The sequence below is a fragment of the Brachyhypopomus gauderio genome, chromosome 1 (genome assembly GCF_052324685.1).
Source record: "Brachyhypopomus gauderio isolate BG-103 chromosome 1, BGAUD_0.2, whole genome shotgun sequence".
Taxonomy (NCBI): domain Eukaryota; kingdom Metazoa; phylum Chordata; class Actinopteri; order Gymnotiformes; family Hypopomidae; genus Brachyhypopomus; species Brachyhypopomus gauderio.
Window position 1 is genome coordinate 47,967,781 of NC_135211.1, and position 22,380 is coordinate 47,990,160.

General features: G+C 45.4%; 1 long non-coding RNA gene across 1 annotated transcript in view; it reads left to right on the forward strand.

Annotated features, from left to right (window-relative positions):
• LOC143523026 (uncharacterized) overlaps positions 1–3,650 on the forward strand; it is an 8,868-nt gene extending 5,218 nt beyond the window's left edge. The window contains exons 2-3 of the long non-coding RNA XR_013133200.1: positions 105–229; positions 3,306–3,650. This is a non-coding gene — a long non-coding RNA (uncharacterized LOC143523026). The remainder of the gene's footprint in view (positions 1–104; positions 230–3,305) is intronic.
• The last annotated feature ends 18,730 nt before the right edge of the window (positions 3,651–22,380 follow it).

Genomic DNA, 22,380 nt, shown 5'->3' on the forward strand with positions numbered 1-22,380 from the left:
CCCCTCTCTCTCTCTCTCTCTCTCTCTCTCTCTCTCTCTCTCTCTCTCTCTCTCTCTCTCTCTCCCTCTCTCCCTCTGTTCTCTCTCTGTCCCATATTGGACAGGATGCTGTAGGGGAATATCCAGACGGAGCTGGCTGAGGTAGACGTGGCCCCTGTCTGCCTCCATCTCTCTGACAGCACACACAGGCCAGCAAACATGGTTGAACATCTTCCTGCCCGGCTGTGTGGTGAGAGCTCTGGCCATACAGTGTGTGTGTCAGGAGACACATCTACATCAATGGAAACCTCAGACTTTAACGCTCCTATTAGATTTTATAGCATTGTTAAACAGTCCACATGGGAGACCAAGACTGGCCTATGCTTCTGTACACACACACACACACACACACACACACACACATACACTCATACACACTCGCACACACATGAGTTTTATGTTATCATCAGGGGCAGGGATATTCCTTTGACATCCCCAGAATGATAACATAGTTTCCTAAGGATATTTAGTCTCCATAAAGTGCAAAAGTTCCACCCTCTTTCTCTCTCTCTCTCTCTCTCTCTCTCTCTCTCTCTCACACACACACACACACACACACACACACACACATTCTAGAGGACTACACCGGGTGATCGGAGGCTCCTGTCATAAGACCTCCTGCATCTGATCTACTGTGTCACATAAATGTTCTGAATTATTGATGTAAAGCTGCTCTCTTTCCCTTCTGACAAACAAATTAATAAATATACATAAATCAGCTAGGTTCAGGGGTGTAGGAGAGTGTGTGGGGGTGTAGGAGAGTGTGTGGGGTGAGTAGGAGAGTGTGTGGGGGTGTAGGAGAGTGTGTGGGGGTGTAGGAGAGTGTGTGGGTGAGTAGGAGAGTGTGTGGGGGTGTAGGAGAGTGTGTGGGGGTGAGTAGGAGAGTGTGTGGGGGTGAGTAGGAGAGTGTGGGTGAGTAGGAGAGTGTGTGGGGGTGTAGGAGAGTGTGGAAGTGTAGGAGTGTGTGTGTGTGGGTGAATAGGAGAGTGTGTGGGGGTGTAGGAGAGTGTGTGGGTGAGTAGGAGAGTGTGTGGGGGTGTAGGAGAGTATGTGGGGGTGAGTAGGAGAGTGTGTGGGGGTGAGTAGGAGAGTGTGTGGGGATGTAGGAGAGTGTGTGGGTGAGTAGGAGAGTGTGTTGGTGAGTAGGAGAGAGAGTGTGTGGGTGAGTAGGAGAGTGAGTGGGTGAGTAGGAGAGTGTGTGGGAGTGTAGGAGAGTGTGTGGGGGTGTAGGAGAGAGTGTGTGGGGGTGTAGGAAAGTGTGTGGGGGTGTAGGAGAGTGTGTGGGGGTGTAGGAGAGTGTGGAAGTGTAGGAGTGTGTGTGTGGGTGAGTAGGAGAGTGAGTGGGGGTTAGGGAGAGAGTGTGTGGGGGTGTAGGAGAGAGTGTGTGGGGGTTAGGGAGAGAGTGTGTGGGGGTTAGGGAGAGAGTGAGTGGGGGTTAGGGAGAGACAGAGTGGGGGTGAGGGAGAGAGTGTGTGGGGGTGTAGGAGAGAGTGTGTGGGAGTAATATTCTACTTAATAGGCTGGAGACATTGGCATAAGAGTTCAAGCACTCTCCTGATCAAGGTCCTACCTGACAGATCGTTACCAATTTGTACTAGTAAATAATGAATGCTCAGAGTGTACTAAGGTAAAATATGGCATCCCACAAGGATCTGTACTGGGCCCCATATTATTCTCATTATATATGCTACCACTGGGCACTATCATTCGTAGGCATGGTATTAGCTTCCATTGCTACGCAGATGATACTCAGTTGTATATATCTTCCAATCCGGATGATATCACTAATACTCTCAAGATTGAAAACTGCATCCAGGACATTAAAAATCAGATGGCGTCTAATTTTCTTCAACTAAATTCCGATAAGACTGAGGCGCTGATTCTTGGGCCCAAAGCTGCTAGAAGCAATTGGGCTGATATTCCCCTTACCATAGATGGTTTTTCAGTAACACCTAAATCTACCGCAAAAAGCATAGGTGTCACTATTGATTCGGATCTTTCGTTTGACGCACATATATGCAATGTCACTAAGGCTGCCTTTTTCCATTTACGTAATATCGCCAAGCTGAGACACTTTCATTAGCTGATGCAGGGAAGCTGGTCCATGCTTTTTCTCATCAAGATTGGGCTATTGTATTGGACTTCTAATTGGATGCTCTATACCAGGGCTATTCAACTATATTTTCTCTGTGGGCCAGATTTGGCAAAGAGCTCTGACCTGTGGGCCAAACAATTTTCAGACCTATACCAATACTGTCATGGTGGATGTAAAATATCGAAGCAAACACTACAACGTAAATTGTTGACCGGGGTGGGGGGGGGGGGGGGGGGGGGTGTCGAACGTAATTTGTTGACGAGGGGGGGGCGAATGTAATTCATAAACGTAAAACGTAAATTCGAACATAAATTTCGACACGGTTTTGTAAAATGTTGTACATAAAATGTTATTTATTTTTACGGCGGTTTATCAAATATTTATTTTTTTCATGCGGTTCTGGCCCGCGGGCCGCCAGTTGAATAGCCCTGCTCTAAACAGTCCATAAAGAAGCTACAACTTGTAAAAAATGCTGCAGCTAACGCTAATGCTGAGTCCTAACTAAGGCTAGAAAATTCGATCATATTAGTCCCACTCTCGCGGCATTACACTGGCTTCCGATTAAATATCGAATTGAATTTAAAATTCTTCTTTTAACCTATAAGGCGTTAAATGGTCTTGCCCGACAATATCTGAGTGAACTCATTGCTTACTACAATCCATCTCACCCAACTTGCGCTCTCAAAATGCTGGATTTCTCCTAGACTACAGCCGGAGGCAGAGCTTTCTCCTTTAAAGCCCCTCAATTATGGAATAGCCTTCCAGCTCCAATCCAAGATTCTGACACAGTTCCAATCTTTAAATCTAGACTTAAGTCTCACCTATTTAATCAAGCCTTCAGCTAATATTCCCCTTGTATGGTGTGGGGCTCGGGGGCCCCCAGACGTTGAGATTTCTGGTAATCTGAGATGTTGATGCTGTCATCCAGCTGTGTCATGGAATCACTCTAGTTGTGACAATGACTTGACTGGAAAGCAATGTCTCAGTGAGCCCTCATGACTGTGGTCACCTCTGAACCCCTCCCTTTAGTTATGCTGCTATAGATTAGCCTGCCGGAGCCACATAGTAATCTCTGGCACATGAGCTATGTACGTTTAAATCAATGGTGGTTTAAATTGATGTCCACACACACAGTTTGTATTGTCTATCTTTTTGCATGCTTCTACCCAAGACGATTGCACCTACAAGCACCTGGGAGATGGTCTGGCTTGCCGGTGGATGTACTGATGCCAGGGTTGGATGTGCCATTCCCGCAAGAGGACGTGCTGATGCTAGCTCCTACCTGAGGCTCACCATCTGCATTGAAGGGACTGTGACTACTTGGCCGGGGAACAAGAACCTTAACTATATCTGTAGAACCACCTTTTGTCCACAAATACGGACTTGTGCTAACAGGCCGCTCAATGGAGGATGGGTTCCCTTTTGAATCTTGGTCCTCCCGAGGTTTCTTCCTAATCCCCACCATCATAGGGAGTTTCTCCTTGCCACTGTGGCCTTTGGCTTGCTCATTAGGGATCTGGACCCATACGATTGTAAAGCTGCTTTGTGACAAAATGTGTTGTAAAAAGCGCTATATAAATAAATTTCACTTTGACTATGGGTGAGGGAGAGAGTGTATGGGTGTGTAGGAGAGAGTGTGTGGGGGTGTAGGAGAGTGTGTGGGGGTGTAGGAGAGAGTGTGGGGGGGGGGGGGGTGTAGGAGAGAGTGTGTTTTCAATAAAAGCATAGATGTGGATGGATGGATGGTAACACACATACACACACTCACACACACAAACACACACACCCTCACTGCCTCAGTGACAGGGCTTCTGACTAGCATACACACACACAAACACCCTCACTGCCTCAGTGACAGGGCTTCTGACTAGCATACACACACAGACACACACACACACACACACACACACACACACAAACTATCACTGCCTCAGTGACAGGGCTTCTGACTAGCATTACAAACCATGAAACAGACATGACCACAAAGACATCAGCATTTACACACGCACTCACACATACACACACACACACACACACACACACACACACACACACACACATAATATACCCTTTAAAGGAGAACATCTGACAAATTGTTACAAGGAAAATTCATGCCATTTATTATTAAAGCCTGTAGCAAATACCACCACCAGGACAACCAGCCAATCAGACCAGCCAGTCAAACAGCACAACCAGCCAATCAGATCAGCCAGGAGATGAGGACAACCAGTCAATCAACCAACCACCAGTCAGGGGCCAAGCAGGGAAGTGAAGCATTAATGTTCATGTCAGACCCACAGACACAGATTGCAGACGGTGTCTGTAATGTCTGCAGGGAACATTGGCCTTTATTATGATTTACATTTTTATATTTCATGTGCATAGTGTCCTGTGAGATACAGGGTCGGTTTCCCAGAACCAGATTAGGACTAAGCATATAATACAATGACTTTTTATGGTGATCCACCACTATCAGTGCAATGTAGTACCAGATTAAGCTCAATCCATGTCCTGGAAACAGGCCCACCATATTTAACCTCTTAAGCACTCCTATTAATTAACATTAATTAATTAATTAATTAATTGCATCAGCCAGCAACTTAGCATTTCAGTTAATCTGTTATTTAGTTATTGTTAGCAAATGGCCATTAAGTGTACAAATTAATCTTAACTAATTAGTCTTTATATAAATTAATAAGATAAATCAACCCACAATCCCGTTAGACCAGGGATGTCAAAGTCAAATACACCGAGGGCCAAAAACCAAATTTGCTACAAGCCGAGGGCCGGACTGGTTCAATGTTTATTAAAACATATTGAAATGATTGCACATAGCCTATTGAACCAAGACCTAACACAAGACCTATTAAGTGTATATTATTTAATACTTAAATGAATAAAGCAATATTTTCTTATGGATCTGTCAGTAATTTCAAGTGAAAACATTTTTCAACAAGCAAAGAGATAAAAACAAACTTCCTTCAAAGAAAACATGTCCTGTACATTAAAAGAATAAAGTAATAAAGGTTTGAAAAGTGCTGGAATTTAGACTAAAGTGCTTGAAAATGTAACTACTTCGTTTCACAACAAATATCTCTCTGACTGAACAGTTCTCTTGTATTACGTTAACAAATATGAGCCTCTTGTAATTCCAGAATGAAACATGAGAGCGTGAAGACGTTAAGATAGGGCGTTTTGAAAATAAACAACCTTTAAATAATGTGAATAAAAAAGCAAATAATTTCGAATCATTTCGACTATATGTATAAATATTTAACTTGATTAAGTTTAACTGGTGCACGCAGTTACAAAATTCGAGAGGTGCACGACCTTGCGAATCGACAGCGTGCGACGCCTTCGTGCACGGGCGGAGCCACTGGGATTACGTCATTTTCGCCGCGCGGACCCTCGCCGCTTGTGTGCGGTGCAGTGACTTCGCGGGCTACCGTTGCATTGTGGGGAATGTAGTGTTTGTGCATGCAAAACACCATCGGGCCGATGTGGCCTGCGGGCCGGGTCTAATAGTAATTAAATATCATCCAGGGGGCCATAGATAATCAATTCGCGGGCCAGATCTGACTTTGACATATGTGCGTTAGACCAACGTACACAAGGAAGAGGACAGCAGAGCACTTGAGACATGACCCGAACTCCCACCCCAGAGAGTTGAGACGTGACCCGAACTCCCACCCCAGAGAGTCGAGACGTGACCCGAACTGTCACCCCAGAGACTCGAGACGTGACCCGGACTGCCACCCCAGAGACTCGAGACGTGATCCGGTCTGCCACCCCAGAGACTCGAGACGTGACCCGAACTGCCACCCCAGAGAGTCGAGACGTGACCCGAACTGCCACCCCAGAGAGTCGAGACGTGACCCGAACTGTGACCCAGACTGCCACCCCAGAGACTCGAGACGTGACTGGTACAAAGTGACTGTGGAACATTTCTGGGTGACAGCCGTACAAGCGCATGGTGACAGCAAGGTGCCTCCGTGACAACCAACAGTTTTCTGTAAGTATGCAAAGTTAAATTTTAGCACAGCTAAAAATTCTTTTAAAAGATAAAATAAGGAACATCTCAGTTCCCATACGTCTGCGCCGGTCTCTGGACATGAAACCACCACCAAATTTGACCCAGAATGACGTTGCACTTGGTCAGTGGCACCCAGCAGGGAACAGCAAGAGAGTGTCAGTTATGAGTTATGAGCCAAGACGGACCCGCTGAGGCGAGACAATATGTCCTCCCTCAATTTGGACATTGACACTTGAAGACAGTACTGGTTAAAGTGTATATATGGGAGCTGCTGATTTGGAAAAATCCCTCCAGTGGCTGATTAGAAAGGTCAGGCAGGCTGGTGGATTGAAAGCCAGCGCAGATGCACTTGTCATGGCAACACAGGATCTACCTCCACCACACCAGACCAGAGTCAGAGGGCAGTCATGGCCTGGCGGTTAGGGAACTGGTCTTGTGACCGGAGGGTCGTGGGTTCGATTCCCAGACAGGCCATGACTGAGGTGCCCTTGAGCAAGGCACCTAACCCCAACTGCTCCCCGGGCGCCGGGCTAGGGCTGCCCACCGCTCTGGGTACGTTTGATCCACAGCCCCCTAGTAATCACTAGTGTGTGTGTGTGTGTTCTGACTGCACAGATGGGTTAAAAGCGGAGGACAAATTTCGATTGGGGTGTAAAAATCACAATTGACAAAATATGGCACATTTCATTTCATTTCAGATGAGGCGATCCAGCACATAACAGCAGGATGGAATATATGGAGTACCATATCCAAGTGGCTGGCAAGGGTTCAGAACCTAGGTGGTGTAGAACGTAGGGGGGTGTAGAACGTAGATGGTGTAAAACGTAGGTGGTATAGAATGTAGGGGGGTGTAGAACATAGATGGTGTAGAACGTAGGGGGGTGTAGAACGTAGGGGGTGTAGAATGTAGGTGTTGTAGAACGTAGGGGGGTGTAGAACGTAGATGGTGTAGAACGTAGATGGTGTAGAACGTAGATGGTGTAGAACGTAGGGGGGTGTAGAACGTAGGGGGTGTAGAACGTAGGGGGTGTAGAACGTAGGGGGGTGTAGAACGTAGGGGGGTGTAGAACGTAGGGGGTGTAGAACGTAGGTGTTGTAGAACGTAGATGGTGTAGAACGTAGGGGGTGTAGAACGTAGGGGGGTGTAGAACGTAGGGGGTGTAGAACGTAGGGGGGTGTAGAACGTAGGGGGGTGTAGAACGTAGGGGGTGTAGAACGTAGGTGTTGTAGAACGTAGGGGGTGTAGAACGTAGGGGGTGTAGAACGTAGGGGGGTGTAGAACGTAGGGGGGTGTAGAACGTAGGGGGTGTAGAACGTAGGTGGTGTAGAACGTAGATGGTGTAGAACGTAGGGGGGTGTAGAACGTAGGGGGGTGTAGAACGTAGGTGTTGTAGAACGTAGGTGTTGTAGAACGTAGGGGGTGTAGAACGTAGGTGTTGTAGAACGTATGTGTTGTAGAACGTAGGGGGGTGTAGAACGTAGGGGGTGTAGAACGTAGGTGTTGTAGAACGTATGTGTTGTAGAACGTAGGGGGTGTAGAACGTAGGGGGTGTAGAACGTAGATGGTGTAGAACGTAGGTGTTTTAGAACGTAGGTGTTGTAGAACGTAGGGGGTGTAGAACGTAGGGGGTGTAGAACGTAGGTGTTGTAGAACGTATGTGTTGTAGAACGTAGGGGGGTGTAGAACGTAGGGGGTGTAGAACGTAGGTGTTGTAGAACGTATGTGTTGTAGAACGTAGATGGTGTAGAACGTAGGGGGTGTAGAACGTAGATGGTGTAGAACGTAGGAGGTGTAGAACGTAGATGGTGTAGAACGTAGATGGTGTAGAACGTAGGTGTTTTAGAACGTAGGTGTTGTAGAACGTAGATGGTGTAGAACGTAGGTGTTGTAGAACATAGGAGGTGTAGAACGTAGATGGTGTAGAACGTAGGGGGTGTAGAACGTAGATGGTGTAGAACGTAGGAGGTGTAGAACGTAGATGGTGTAGAACGTAGATGGTGTAGAACGTAGGGGGGTGTAGAACGTAGATGGTGTAGAACGTAGATGGTGTAGAACGTAGATGGTGTAGAACGTAGGTGTTGTAGAACGTAGGGGGGTGTAGAACGTAGATGGTGTAGGACGTAGGGGGTGTAGAACGTAGGGGGTGTAGAACGTAGATTGTGTAGAACGTGGGGGGGTGTAGAACGTAGATGGTGTAGAACGTAGATGGTGTAGAACGTAGGGAGTGTAGAACGTAGGTGTTGTAGATTGTAGGGGGGTGTAGAACGTAGGGGGTGTAGAACGTAGATGGTGTAGAACGTAGGAGGTGTAGAACGTAGATGGTGTAGAACGTAGATGGTGTAGAACGTAGGGGGGTGTAGAACGTAGATGGTGTAGAACGTAGGTGTTGTAGAACGTAGGGGGGTGTAGAACGTAGATGGTGTAGAACGTAGGGGGTGTAGAACGTAGGTGTTGTAGAACGTAGGGGGGTGTAGAACGTAGGGGGTGTAGAACGTAGGTGTTGTAGAACGTAGGGGGGTGTAGAACGTAGATGGTGTAGAACGTAGGGGGTGTAGAACGTAGATGGTGTAGAACATAGGGGGGTGTAGAACGTAGATGGTGTAGAACGTAGATGGTGTAGAACGTAGGTGTTGTAGAACGTAGATGGTGTAGGACGTAGATGGTGTAGGACGTAGGGGGTGTAGAACGTAGGGGGTGTAGAACGTAGATTGTGTAGAACGTAGGGGGGTGTAGAACGTAGATGGTGTAGAACATGGACGTAGTTTTGATTTCATAAGTGGGGGGGACACAACCTGGGGTGGCGAACTGTTGAGGGGGGGGGGGGGTTGAATGAAAATTGTTGAGCGCTGTGAACAAAAATTGTTGAGCGGGGGGGGGGGGGCTCGGAGCTGCATGATCCTAGTGCTAGATTTGTCGCTATTTGGATATTGTTTTTTTTAACCGTTAAAAAGTGGGGGGGGGACATGACTTCGTCGCTACTTAAATATTTGGTTTTAACTGTAAAAACTGGGGGGGACCAAAACCGGCTTTTGAAAAAGTGGGGGGGACATGTCCCCCCCGTCCCCCCCCCAAAACTACGTCCGTGGTGTAGAACGTAGGTGTTGTAGATTGTAGGGGGGTGTAGAACGTAGATGGTGTAGAACGTAGGTGTTGTAGAACGTAGGGGGGTGTAGAACGTAGATGGTGTAGAACGTAGGGGGTGTAGAACGTAGGTGTTGTAGAACGTAGGGGGGTGTAGAACGTAGGGGGTGTAGAACGTAGGTGTTGTAGAACGTAGGGGGGTGTAGAACGTAGGGGGTGTAGAACGTAGGGGGTGTAGAACGTAGATGGTGTAGAACGTAGGAGGTGTAGAACATAGATGGTGTAGAACGTAGGGGGGTGTAGAACGTAGATGGTGTAGGACGTAGGGGGTGTAGAACGTAGGGGGTGTAGAACGTAGATTGTGTAGAATGTAGGGGGGTGTAGAACGTAGATGGTGTAGAACGTAGATGGTGTAGAACGTAGGGAGTGTAGAACGTAGGTGTTGTAGATTGTAGGGGGGTGTAGAACGTAGATGGTGTAGAACGTAGGGGGTGTAGAACGTAGGTGGTGTAGAACGTAGGGGGTGTAGAACGTAGGTGTTGTAGAACGTAGGGGGGTGTAGAACGTAGGGGGTGTAGAACGTAGATGGTGTAGAACGTAGGTGATGTAGAACGTAGGGGGGTGTAGAACGTAGGTGTTGTAGAACGTAGATGGTGTAGAACGTAGATGGTGTAGAACGTAGGTGGTGTAGAACGTAGATGGTGTAGAACGTAGGTGGTGTAGAACGTAGATGGTGTAGAATATAGGTGGTGTAGAATAACCAAGCTATGATCCTGTGTGGAGTCCCAATGCAGACTGACAAGATGGTAATGTCTAACCAGCCCAACATAGTGATGGGCAAACAGAAGAGGGTCATAGTGATAGACGTAGTGATGCCCAATGACAGCAACATCAGGACCAACACAAACAAGCTGGACTGAGAGAAGAACTAGAAAAACACAGAAGGTGAAGGCAATGGTGGATCCCACAGGAACCTGACCACTGGGGACTGGCAGTGTTGGGAACGTTACTTTAAAAAAGTAATTAGTTATAGTTACTCACTACTTGTTCAAAAAAGTAACCGAGTTAGTAACTGAATTACTCTATAATAAAAGTAACTCGTTACCAGGGAAAGTAACTATTTATATTACAGTAAAAAAAAGTTATATGCTAATGAATAAGGATTTTTTGAAAAAGCAGTTTTCACAGTCAGTTGAAATCAGGTTGAAATGAACTTTTGGTATTTATTACACATCCACAGACCAGTGCAGGATAAAATCCTTTAAAATAATTAAAATCCTTTTAAAATAATAAAAAAAAGAAAAAAAGAAAAAAAAAAACAAAAGTAAACAGTTACACTATATAAAGTGCATTTACATCTATCAAATTAAATTAAATTCTCTCAACCTGAGACAACTTGTTTGTTCACAACAGAAGTAAACTTAAGAATAAAACCTCTATTCTTAATTAAATAAATCAAATTCCCAGTCTGGTAGACATTCAGGAACTTCAAGTATTTTCTGAAATAATGTTTATATCGCCACCTTGAAAATGTAAATTTTTCTCCGGCTTGCTCCTGATTCGCCATTTCTGCCTCTTCTCCGTTTGTGTCGTGTCACTGGCGTGCTTCGGCGCGCGTGTAAAAACACTGGCTCTGATTGGCTACCGTAACGCTGCCTTAGCCAATCGCTTACTGACTTGTTAAGTTAAACAGGTGTTACGCCGAGAACTGTGACCTATCGAGATCTGTTACTCCTCACTAGCCTGGGCAGCGGTCCGCTCGGATTACTGTTAGTATATCAATATATAGTAACGCACCGCTTTTAATGACCAGTAACGTCAACAGCGTTGTAATGACAGGAAAAGTAATTAATTATATTATCCCGTTACTGACAAAATGACGCCATTACTGTTACGTCCAGCTCCGCCCTCCTCCCTGGTCCCACCTAGTTTCCCCGGTTCTGTGCTTTCCCTTGTGTCTTTTCCGCCCCCGTCGTTAGTGCCCACACCTGAATCTCGTTTCACTCCCCTGTTCAGAGTATATCTTCCCTCCTGTTTCAGTCCTCCGTGTCGGTCATTGTTTGTAAGTGAATCCCTCCGTGCCTTCCTTGTTCTCTCCTGCTCTCTCTGCTTAGTTTTCATGTTCATGTGCTTTGTCTGGTCTCCTCTATTGTTGAATTATATTATGTCTATGTTTTCTTGCTGCCTTGCCTCCCCCTTCATGATGTCTGTTCCATTTTAAAGTTGTTGTGTGTTTGTTTGTAAGTACTCCTTAGCCTACCTTGTCCTTCTCTACCTATTTTCTCAGTCTTGTCTTGTTAGCGGTTTTTTTTATGTTCCATGTTAGTTTTGATCTCCTTGCATTGTCTTGCTATATCTGTGTTGTGTGGTTCATTCCGTGTTCCCTGTCCGCTGCCCAGTAATCCTGTTTAGTTTCCTAGGTCTCCCCGCCTCATATTCCCCTATGTGTGTTCAGAGTTTCCCTGTAGTTCCTGTGTCCAGTTAGCTTATGTTTTGGTATTGTACTGGTTAGTCGTGGATGGTTGTACATGGTTTCTTTACTGGGTAGTTCTGTTAGTCGGGTTTGTTTGTATGTCTACATTAACGTGTCTTCCAGTTTACTTTGTAGTTTCCTTTTGTCTATTTTGATTCCTCTTATGTGTGCATCTGTAATAAATTATAAAAATTAAGAAAACCTGCAATTGCGTCACGCCCACCCCCTTGAAACGTTACAATTACCTTACGCCGTTATTTTTTACGGTGGTATTCGCAACACTGGGGACTGGGATGTGGATCCATTAGATCCCAGGAACAACATCCAAGATCTCATCCAGAAGAGTGCAGTGGTCACACACATACAAGAATTTAGATCATCAAGTATTATTCTATTCTGTTTCTATCCCATTTATGTATATATGAACATTTATATTTTTATAGATATTGTTCTAGTTCTAAATGTCATTACTGCAGCACTCCATGTGATGAAATAGTCTAATACTTTGCATTCCTGCTTCCAAAAGAAACTTCTCTTCAGATTCATCATTCCTCTGTCCCTCCATTACATATTTAGCGCTCTTTCCAATGACACAGAAACTGTTTTTAATGCATTTCAGAGCTTGACACTATTAACTTACTGGGAAACAGACAGACGGAGTGTCTACAATAGTGGTTTATTCTCCCAGGCAGGGTATCAAACACACTTACAACAAACAGGCTTACAATCTTCAGAATTTATCACCACCAACAGAATACTCGCCATGCTGGACCCTAACGTAACCAACTCACACAGGAGAAGACGTCGACGACCTTAAATGGTCCTCTGTCATAACCCCTGCACCAGCCAAACTAAATGGGTCCCAAGTTCACCGTTTAAAGAAACCATTCGGCTAGCTCACCGCAGCACCACAGCCCGGTGCGTTCTCACGCACAGTGGCGGAGAGGCGTGGCAGGGATATAGCGCTCCTAGCACTGACCCTCACCGACGACAACAACAATCAAACGTTGTGGAAAACCAACCACATTTACGGCCCAGAAACAACAACGAAGCTCCACTTTTGCTACAAAGAACCCGTTAGCATCAGGTCGTTGTCTTCATTCTGGTGCTTTTCCAGTCAACTGCACCACACGAATGTAAACGAAGACTTTATTTTTGCAGCTAGAACATTTCACTGCTGTGTATAAATGACAAATTTAACATGTAATTAAGTCGTACAAAACAAAAAAAAACATTCATTGCATCATTTGTGTGCTTAAGAGCTTGAGTCTGTGTCTTATGCCACTAGCATGCTACCACAAAGCACTTGTCCTTGAGAATATGTCCCTCCTTTGAGTTTGGAGGAGTGTGTGTGTGTGTGTGTGTGTGTGTGTGTGTGTGGGGGGACACATTTTCTTGCAGCCCCGTCTCTTGTTCCCATATCCCAGATCATCTGTTCAGGCCTCTGTGTGGCTGTGCGTGAGAGGAATCTCTATGGCTATAGTGACAGAGAGAGACCAAACACAAACCAATCACAAACAAATGCACCAACACCGTGCACGTTTCCGTGGCAATGCTGGTTCTCCTGCCACTGTCACCGTTTACTCGCTCTCTCTCTCTCTCTCTCTCTCTCTCTCTCTCTCTCTCTCTCTCTCTCGCTCTCTCTCCATTCTATATTTAGTGTGAGGTCATAGATATAGGCTGATTAAAAATACAGGAATTGCCATTAGGGCATATGTGTGGGAGAGGTATATCTTGAGCTGTGTGTGTGTGTGTGTGTGTGTGTGTGTGTGTGTGTGTGTGTGTGTGTGTGTGTGTGTGAGAGACAGAGACAGAGATCTTAATTCCTTCTTTCTTCTCATCCACTCATCTATCTCTCTTCTTCCCCCTCCCTCTCTCCCCAAACCAATCTCCTACATTTCACCACAGATAGCGCCCTCTCATGGTCTCCCTGCTTTAACCCGCATCAGCTCACAGAGGCCTTCAGCACTACCAAGGAGCGGGACGTAGCCCCGCCCCCGAGCGCCACCTTCCTTAGCTCTGGCCCCGCCCCTGAGCGCCACCTTCCTTAGCTCCGGGTGACGCACCCATGTTGAACAGGCTTCATGACATAATGGGCTTGCTCGGTTTGGCCCTGCAAAGCCCAGGAGACAAAGCAACAAGATAAGAGACATGACGGGCAGCGGGTGTCTGCTAACGTGCTAACAGTTAGCAGTCCAAGCTTGCTGATCTTCTCCAGATGGAGGAGGAGGGAGGGACATCTTGAAACATTCAGGCAGAAATGGAAATGTTGCATAACTGGGTTACTGTCATTAGGGTGTGGACTAGTTACGGGTAAACCCCTGAGACAGCAGGGTGTGGACTAGTTACGGGTAAACCCCTGAGACAGCAGGCGTAACATACATACGTTGTTACCAGTGTTAACACATGTGAGCTAAGCCCTGTTACTTGTTACCTGTTACTTTTTTCAGGTTTCAGGGCCCTAGGTTACAAGGTTATGAGACCTTGTTTTTAAGTCATCATCAACACTGGTTTTATGCATACGGCTGCCATTTGTATGTTTGCAAACTATATCAAACGATTACTTATATACTGCATTTAAAAATACTTTGATGGATCTAACATGATGCAACGAAGGTGAATTACTCAAAGCAATGATGTGTAATCTTAATTCTTGCACGTGGTTTTAACATATTGCAGGTTTGTGATAAGAAGAGATAAAATCGCTTTGTTTTGTCCATCTCCTGCAAGCTTAAAAGAACGTATATCACCTCTAACACTTCCATCCAGACAGACAGATGCTGTCTATGGTCAAGCCTTCACCTGAGGGTCTACCACTGACGACTGGTGTGCAGACCTGACACGTGGCACATAGAACTCTTTAAGTCTTGATAGCTTGTGAGGTAAAAATGTTATGTATGTCCGGGTTTTACACCGGCCTACATTTTGTTTTCATATAATCACACAATGTCTGGTGTCGCTGCCCTGTCAAAGTGAACTTTAATGCGTGAAACACGTGAAAACAAAACTGCGTAATTGAACGCATCTCTTTTAATTGCGCTGAGCCGGACCCTACACTGCCGGTCAGTCTAAGCGCGTCACCAGTTGTGTGCAAGCTCGCCCCCTTGTTGCGGGAACGCGCGTTTTAACACCACTTGTTCCACACGAAGTCTTTGCGACGGCCAGTCGACTATAGAAAATGACACCTAGGGAAATGTCGGGAGTAAAACAGATGTCTTGGCATGTTTCAAAGATTGACAGAAAACACCAACTCCGCGTGCCCGAGGCCAACTCCAACCGCGTGCTCCCTTCTGTCTTGTGCCCGCGCACATCGCGTTTCTTGACGGGCGATTCGTTTCCTTATTTCGGCTTCAACTCAATTCATACACCGACTCTTTCCTTCTGCCGTTTAATCCCTTGGGCTATAACAGTCACACGAAACCCTCTCGATAACACGAAGCGAACCTGCTTACCTTCATATGGTGGTGGGATTAATTGCTGGTTTTATCGCTTAATTCGCAAAACTGGTTCATTTATGTGAGGAGTTACACGCGGTCCTGCACTGGTGCTGTTTCTCCACACCGAGACCCGCGTGATGCACGTTTGGAGGAAAAGGCGTGGATTAGGGACCCGAACAGAGGGGCTTTCATGACCGGAGCATCCTCTCCAGAAGACTAATCTGGTACGAGGGGAGTCGTGCAACATTTAAAAAATAATTAAAACTCACGCTTACACTTATAAGACCTGCGCTTTTTTAACTTACATTTTTTAACTATTCTTGTGCTGTTGCCATTCGAACAAAGTAGTGCAGTGTAGTCTATATAATAGACGCACGCAAAGCCTTGTAAGTGTGTAAGAAAGCTACGAGATACGTGCATTGGTTACAGTGCACTTCCTGGGCCCGGAGTGAACTATCGGTTTCTTGTGCAACGTCACCTTACACCGTGTACTGTGTTCCCATGTGGACAGTATAGGCCCAAACACGTTTTCATTTGCAGGCCTCTCTCTCTCTCTCTCTCTCTCTCTCTCTCTCTCTCTCTCTCTCTCTCTCTCATTCTGATGCCATGGATTTATGGAGCTGTAGAAGTGATCATATTCTCTATACTATTAATGAGAGCATTATCGTTGGAAACTGACCAGTGGGTTACTGTTACATGCCTATAATACATTTGTTATAATTTAACCATACTCTCAAATAACAACCCACCAATAACAACAGGAGAAAGAGGCACACACTATATCATTAGTACAATTAGTCTGTTTGGGTTCATCATAATTGTTCATTATCCTTTTAGACTTTTGTTTAGCATATTACATACACATACCTTTATATAGTTTGAGGCTTATGAATAAAACATACAGTGACATATTATGCAGAATACAACCAAATGCTATTCAACATGCTTCTTGTATGGATCTGCTATACACAAACGCACAATGCCGCCACCAGGCCTGTGTGGTGTGTAGTGGGCAGAAGACCGTGTGACAGTGGGAGGCTGTGTGAATGTCCTCTGGGAAGTGGAACGCCGCTGGCTGGCGCTTTCTCACCCTCCTGGCAGATACAGATAAGAGCACGGCGGGCACTAAGACCCTGCGATCACGCGGAGCGCCGATAACCAGCCGCCGCGCGCTCAGACACGCTCGAGCGCCACGGGAGACGTCCTTCAGGTTCCGGCCAAGAGCGCTCGGCGGTGTGAGCCGAGAGGGGAGGGGAGGTGGAGAGAAGAGGGAGATAGAGTGAAAGAAGATGAAAGGAGAGGGGAGGGGAGAACAGGAGAGGATTTGTGTATGAGAGAGAGGAGAGAATAGAGGAGAGGAGGTAGCATATATTTGCAGAGTGCGTTATCGTAAAGATCCTCTGGCTATGTTCTGTTCATTTAAATTCAAGTGCCCTTAAATTTAAATACATCAATATAATTAGAATATCATTAGAATATCAATTTGGAGATATTGTGTATGTGTGTGTGTATACAGTGGGGAAAATAAGTATTTAGTCAGTCACCAATTGTGCAAGTTCTCCCACTTAAAAAGATGAGAGAGGCCTGTAATTGACATCATAGGTAGACCTCAACTATGAGAGACAAAATGTGAAAAAAAATTGAGAAAATCATTTTGTCTGACTTTTAAAGAATTTATTTGCAAATAATGGTGAAAAATAAGTATTTGGTCACCTACAAACAAGCAAGATTTCTGGCTGTCACAGACCTGTAACTTCTTTTTTAAGAGGCTCCTCTTTCCCCCACTCATTACCTGTATTAATGGCATCTATTTGAAGTCGTTAACAGTATAAAAGACACCTACCCACAACCTCAAACAGTCACATTCCAAACTCCACTATGGTGAAGACGAAAGAGCTGTCGGAGGTGTTACGACTACTCTAGGCTATAGCCCTAACAGAGAATGAGTATAATATGGAAAAGAGGGAGTGAGATAGATATGAATGAAATGACGAATTTATTCAAAGTATGGCCAAGGGATGTAACTCCAGGACACGACACAATGCTCAAAATAACAAACAAAAACGTCTCTAACCAAAATAATATCAACTACCTAACCTGATGCGATTTAAAGAAACGAAAGTAAATACCAAAAGAGCGTCGTGTCCTTTCTTCCCGTCTGGGCCGAACCAACAAGCAGGATATTTATACTTACACACTATTTACATATATATACACATAAATTATATACATAAACACATACAATATATACACCAGCTACCAAGACCAAAAGGGGCAAATCCAGACTCAAGTTCAGGGACGAAATAATACAAAGTCAAATACCAGAAAACCAACTTAACAATCGAACGCTACTATCACACACCAAAAGCCTATGTGGAGAAAGATATCCTCGTCCTGCTAATTCGTCGGTCTTTTAAAGGTGGGGACTTCGGGTCATGGGCGGTGAACAGCCAATCCACAACAACCAGGAAGAGGGAGAGTGACATGGTTGGAGGAGACACGCGTCTGGACCTGTAGCGTCAGATACCAGCAACGCAGCGACCAGCAGTGGTCGTAACAGAGGACACCAGAAACCGAATTGTAGGCTGGGAAGACTGAATCTTCAATAGGCAAGCAGCTTGGTGTGAAGAAATCTACTGTGGGAGCAATAATCAGAAAATGGAAGACCTACAAGACCACTACTAATCTCCCTTCAGATGTGTGTGTGTGTATCATCACCAATTGTGCAAGTTCTCCCACTTAAAAAGATGAGAGAGGCCTGTAATTGACATCATAGGTAGACCTCAACTATGAGAGACAAAATGTGAAAAAAAATTGAGAAAATCATTTTGTCTGACTTTTAAAGAATTTATTTGCAAATAATGGTGGAAAATAAGTATTTGGTCAATAACAAAAGTTCATCTCCATACTTTGTTGTATATCCTCTGTTGGCAATGACAGAGGTCAAACGTTTTCTGTAAGTCTTCACAAGGTTGGCACACACTGCTGCAGGTATGTTGGCCCATTCCTCCATGCAGATCTCCTCACGTTTCATCTTCATTGCCCTTGCTGATGGAAGGAGGTCTGCACCCAAAATCTCACAATACATGGCCCCATTCATTCTTTCATGTACACGGACCAGTCGTCCTGGTCCCTTTGCAGAGAAACAGCCCCAAAGCATGATGTTGCCACCCCCATGCTTGACAGTTGGTATGATGTTCTTTGGATGCAACTCAGCATTCACTGTCCTCCAAACACGACGAGTTGTGTTTTTACCAAATAGTTCTACTTTGGTTTCATCTGACCATATGACATTCTCCCAATACTCTTCTGGAACATCCAAATGCTCTCTAGCAAACCTCAGACGTGCCTGGCTTAAGCAGGGGGACACGTCTGGCACTGCAAGATCTGAGTCCCTGGCATCGTAGTGTGTTGCTGATGGTAGCCTTTGTAACGTTGGTCCCAGCTTTCTGCAGGTCATTCACTAGATCCCTCCTTGTGGTTCTGGGATTTTTCCTCACTGTTCTTGTGATCATTTTGACCCCACGGGCTGAGATCTTGCGTGGAGCCCCAGATCGAGGGAGATTAGTAGTGGTCTTGTAGGTCTTCCATTTTCTGATTATTGCTCCCACAGTAGATTTCTTCACACCAAGCTGCTTGCCTATTGAAGATTCAGTCTTCCCAGCCTACAATTCGGTTTCTGGTGTCCTCCGACAGCTCTTTCGTCTTCACCATAGTGGAGTTTGGAGTGTGACTGTTTGAGGTTGTGGGTAGGTGTCTTTTATACTGTTAACAACTTCAAATAGGTGCCATTAATACAGGTAATGAGTGGGGGAAAGAGGAGCCTCTTAAAAAAGAAGTTACAGGTCTGTGACAGCCAGAAATCTTGCTTGTTTGTAGGTGACCAAATACTTATTTTTCACCATTATTTGCAAATAAATTCTTTAAAAGTCAGACAAAATGATTTTCTCAATTTTTTTTCACATTTTGTCTCTCATAGTTGAGGTCTACCTATGATGTCAATTACAGGCCTCTCTCATCTTTTTAAGTGGGAGAACTTGCACAATTGGTGACTGACTAAATACTTATTTTCCCCACTGTATACACACACAATATCTCCAAATTGATATTCTAATGATACACACACACACACACAAGTTCTAATATAGAAATCCTACACTTACCGGCCACTTTGTTAGGTACACCTGTCAAACTGATCATTAACGCAAATGTCAAATCAGCCAATCACATGGCAGCAACTGTCACGGTGGGGAGGCCGGGTCGCCGCCAGATGGCGCGTGTCACAGCTCGCACTACCTCACAACACACGCCCCCAAGCACCAAACCACTCCCTCAACACACGCCCCCGAGCACCAAACCACTCCCTCAACACTCGCCCCTGAGCACCAAACCACTCCCTCAGTCCTAATCACCGCATTAATAGCACCTGTCCCTGTTTATGTTGTGCACCTATTTGTTCCCGCAGGTCGTTCGGTCCAGTGCTGCATATTGCCCCGCTGGAGCTCATCTCTGGACCTCTCGCCTTACCGTTACTCTACGTTTGCTGCTCTGCAGCTTTTTCTGTTTGATCATTTATATCGTTTATAAGAATGGAGAATAAAGAACATCCAGCAACCCTCGCCTTCGTCCTCCTCTGTTCCCGCATCACAGCAACTCAATGCATTTAGTCATGTAGACATGGCCAAGACGATCTGCTGCAGTTCAAACTGAGCATCAGAATGAGGAAGAATGGTGATTTAAGTGACTTTGAACGTGGCATGGTTGTTGGTGCCAGATGGATTGGTCTGAGTATTTCAGAAATTGTTGATCTACTGGGATTTTCATGCACAACCATCTCCAGGGTTTACAATGGTCCGAAAAAGAGAAAATATCCAGTGAGCGGCAGTTCTGTGGGCGTAAATGCCTTGTTGATATCAGAGGTCAGAGGAGAATGGTCAGACTGGTTTGAGCTGATAGAACGGCAACAGTAACTCAAATAATGACAGCAGCAGAAGACCACACCGGGTGCCACTCCTGTCAGCTAAGAACAGGAAACTGAGGCTACAATTCACACAGGCTCACCACACTTGGACAATAGAAGATTAGAAAAACATCGCCTGGTCTGATAAGTTTAAATTTCTGCTGCAAAATTCTGATGGTAGGGTCAGAATTTGTCGTCAACAACATGAAAGCATGGATCTATCCTGCCTTGTATCAACGGTTCAGGCTGGTGGTGGTGCTGCAATGGTGTGGGGGATATTTTCCTGGCACACTTTGGGCCCATTAGTACCAACTAAGCATCGTGTCAAAGCCACGTCCATTCTTTTATGACCACAGTGTACCCATCTTCTGATGGCTACTTCCAGCAGGATAACGCGCCATGTCATAAAGCGCGAATAATCTCAGACTGGTTTCTTGAAAATGACATTGAATTCACTGTACTTGAATTGCCTCCACAGTCACCAGATTTCAGTCCAATAGAGCATCTTTGGGATGTGGTGGAACGGGAGATTCACATCATGGATGTGCAGCCGAGAAATCTGCAGCAACTGTGTGATGTTATCATGTCAATATGGGCCAGACTCTCTGAGGAATGTTTCCAGTACCTTGTTGAATCTGCCATAAAGGATTAAGGCAGTTCTGAAGGTAAAATGGGGTCCAACCCAGTGCTAGCAAGCTGTTCCTAATAAAGTGGTTGGTGAGAGGATATAGTGATAGCATTTACTGTGTGACATTTTTCAGAAGCTAGCAAAAGGATTTTGTAAAACGGGTCTAGAGCAGCCGCCCACATTGCTTCCTGATTAATTTAATGCTGACCTCATCAGGCACTTGATGACAGAATTACGACAGTGCGACCACAGCGTTAGCCACTGCCTGTGGATCCTGAAAGTTTCTAACAGGCAGGTAGTTCCAATACTGCCATGTCACTGTGTAAAAAGAGTAGTGTGTGTGTGTGTGTGTGTGTGTGTGTGTGTGTGTGTGTGTGTGCACATAGTACAAACATAGTACACACATCACAATCAGACACCCAGACAACGCAGTACACACATCACACTCAGACAACACTATACACACATCACACTCAGACACCCAGACAACACTATACACACATCACACTCAGACACCCAGACAACACAGTACACACATCACACTCAGACACCCAGACAACACTATACACACATCACACTCAGACACCCAGACAACACAGTACACACATCACACTCAGACAACACTATACACACATCACACTCAGACACCCAGACAACACTGTACACACATCACACTCAGACACCCAGACAACAATATACACACATCACACTCAGACACCCAGACAACACTATACACACATCACACTCAGACACCCAGACAACACTATACACACATCACACTCAGACACCCAGACAACACTATACACACATCACACTCAGACATCCAGACAACACTATACACACATCACACTCAGACAACACTGTACACACATCACACTCAGACACCCAGACAACACTATACACACATCACACTCAGACACCCAGACAACACTATACACACATCACACTCAGACACCCAGACAACACTGTACACACATCACACTCAGACACCCAGACAACACTATACACACATCACACTCAGACACCCAGACAACAATATACCCACATCACACTCAGACACCCAGACAACACTATACACACATCACACTCAGACACCCAGACAACACTATACACACATCACACTCAGACACCCAGACAACACAGTACACACATCACACTCAGACAACACTATACACACATCACACTCAGACACCCAGACAACACTATACACACATCACACTCAGACACCCAGACAACACTATACACACATCACACTCAGACACCCAGACAACACTATACACACATCACACTCAGACACCCAGACAACACTATACACACATCACACTCAGACACCCAGACAACACTATACACACATCACACTCAGACACCCAGACAACAATATACCCACATCACACTCAGACACCCAGACAACACTGTACACACATCACACTCAGACACCCAGACAACACTATACACACATCACACTCAGACACCCAGACAACAATATACCCACATCACACTCAGACACCCAGACAACACTATACACACATCACACTCAGACACCCAGACAACACTATACACACATCACACTCAGACACCCAGACAACACAGTACACACATCACACTCAGACAACACTATACACACATCACACTC